Below are 2,500 nucleotides of genomic sequence, written 5' to 3' on the forward strand. Positions count from 1 at the left end.
TGCGGTTGAGCTTGCACGTGTAACTTCGCGCGCGTGCTAGGCAATGACGACGTCGCGGCGATGCGTGGCGACGTCAGGCGAAGCGGGCGAGGAGAGGACGTCGCGCGAGAAGTCAGCTGTGTGACCTGCGAGGGACCGACATCACCTTGCTGGACATCACCGTATGAATGCCTCGCGCGCAGTTGCCAGGGAGGAAAGGGTCGCATCTGGCGCGCGCCCCCACTCCCCAGACAGCGTGTGCGGGCGTCTTGCGTGCACGCCCTGGGTACACGGCGACGGGTGACGATGCTTCCGGTTTGCGTATGCTCCCTCCGCCCCTGCCCCCTTGGTTGTATCGCCACGGAAGGGAGGGGGAAAGGTCAGAGACTCGCAAGAAATGAAGCGACGGTTTTCGGCTCGACGGCAACAGTTGTTCCGTCGGAGGGAGTGGGTGGAGAAGGAGGGAGGGAGGGAGGGTGACCGCATGTCGCATTAATCCCGTAATGGCGGGGGTCAAAGGTCACACGCCAGCGGGCACTGAGGGGCCGGGTGCCACTTCGTCCCCCCGGCGGCTCTCGGGAGTGCCAGGTGACAATCCATCACGGCGAGCAAGGTAAGGTGACAAAAATGCGCGGGAATAGACTAGTCGGCTACTACGGATACACACACCGATGCTGACCATAATCGTCAGTATGGCATTAGACGCGGTGCAACGTGGTTGTGGTGTCTGTGCTCACGGAACTGCGCGCGCGTGTGTGTGCGTGCGTGCTTCCCTTGTGGTCCGTTGGCGGCCTTTCTCCGGCCCTTGGGGGTGTGGTGGGGAGGGCTGAAGGTCGCACGAAATGCGAGGCGAAGAGCGAGTGAACGCCGCTGCCGTTCGCACTCGATACTGACGGAATGGCTCTGATGCGCGGATTAATGAATGAGTCAGGGCCGTGTTGATGGAACCAAGCCCGCGGGGGCGAAATTAAGGACTTTTTCTCTGCCCCCCCCCCCCCTCTCTCTCTCTCTCTCTCTCTCTCTCTCTCTCTCTCTCTCTCTCTCTCTCTCTCTCTCTCTCTCTCTCTCTCTCTCTCTCTCTCTCTCTCTCTCTCCATCCCCCCTCCCTCCCTCCCTCCCTCCCTCCCTCCCTCCTCCCTCCCTCCCTCCTCCCTCCCTCCCTCCCTCCCTCCCTCCCTCCCTTCCTCCTTCCCTCCCTCCCTCCCTCCCTCCCTCCCTCCCTCCCTCCCTCCCTCCCTCCCTCCCTCCCTCCCTCCCTCCCTCCCTCCCTCCTTCCCTCCTTCCCTCCTTCCCTCCCTCCTTCCCTCCCTCCTTCCCTCCCTCCTTCCCTCCCTCCTTCCCTCACTCCTTCCCTCACTCCTTCCCTCACTCCTTCCCTCACTCCTTCCCTCTCTCACTCTAGAACTTTTTTATCGGTGCAGGAAATATCGCAGTGAGCAGTTCTCCGGCCGAAGGGAGGGGGAGGGAGGTTCCTGTGAGAGGGAGGGGTGGGGAGGGCAGGGGATGTAACTTTCACCTCATGACTAGATCGGTCCCAGGTGTGCCTCCCACTGGTCACCTGGCCGTCATAGCGGTGTGCCCTGGCCTCGTTAAGCGAATTAGTTCATCTTCACCTTCTCGTTATGCTGCGTGTCCCCCTCTGAACGCCACGTATAAGTTCACCTTGAAGTCAACCGCTCTTTGTTTTTATTTATTTTTTATAAAAAAAGTTTCGCGTTTACATTCACTCATAAGGTTCCCTCTCGCTTGCAAAGAGAAAGGCTTGTCTCCCCTTAGACATTGTGAGACTTAGTAGGTTTAACTAAACATGTCCCTCGCCTTCGTTTTGGTGGTACACTGTCAACGCCAAAAGATTAACTGCACTCTCTTTAAGGTGTTATATTGATGTTTACCCCCCCCCCCCTCCACGTGAAGCCATGAGGTTCAAGGTCACCTAGAAATGGTGATGATAAAAATGAGAGGCACATTTCACTGAGTGGCGGGGTTCATTCTCACACGCAAGTTATTAGGTCCTAGTCAGGGGAGTCGTAGGGTTCTTCACCTTGCTGTCATGAGGTCTTCGTCCGCATAGATGCTATGGAGGTCACCTATGCGTAACCTACGCAAGAAGGTCGTAAGTTAATGAGGCCCACGTGGTTATCACACATGGGAGTCATGAGATTTATGTTCCCTTGCAAGTGATTAACTTCACCCTCACCTTCACCTGGAAGTCATATGGTTTACCTGAAAATTTGCTTATATGATTCTCCTACGTCTGGAATTTCAGGTGACTTACCTTCACCTGGAAGGTTAGATATGACACCTTAGGCGGTATGACTCACCCTCACCTGAAAGAACCTACATGACTCACTCTCACCAAGAACCTATATGACACCCTCACCTGGAAGAACACATATGACTCACCCTCACCTGGAACATGTATGGCTCGCCCTCGTCTGCAAGAGTCTATATGATTTACCCTCACCTGGAAGAACCGATATGACGCACCCTCACCTAGAAGTTAGCCCGCGTGACCACCTTC

At 56.2% G+C, this 2,500-nt stretch overlaps 1 protein-coding gene across 6 annotated transcripts in view; it reads left to right on the forward strand.

Moving 5' to 3' along the window:
- LOC125043011 (FGFR1 oncogene partner 2 homolog) overlaps positions 1-2,500 on the forward strand; it is a 47,500-nt gene that overhangs the window by 25,620 nt on the left and 19,380 nt on the right. Inside the window, exon 1 of one of the 6 annotated variants that reach the window (XM_047638939.1) lies at positions 662-758. The exons of 3 other annotated variants lie outside the window; for them this stretch is intronic. The gene's annotated coding sequence lies outside the window, so the exon portion shown is untranslated. Of the gene's footprint in view, positions 1-661; positions 759-2,500 lie in introns of those variants that run through there. 2 more of the 6 variants (XM_047638941.1, XM_047638942.1) reach the window with 2 other exon arrangements.

The sequence above is a fragment of the Penaeus chinensis genome, chromosome 33 (assembly GCF_019202785.1).
Source record: "Penaeus chinensis breed Huanghai No. 1 chromosome 33, ASM1920278v2, whole genome shotgun sequence".
NCBI lineage: Eukaryota > Metazoa > Arthropoda > Malacostraca > Decapoda > Penaeidae > Penaeus > Penaeus chinensis.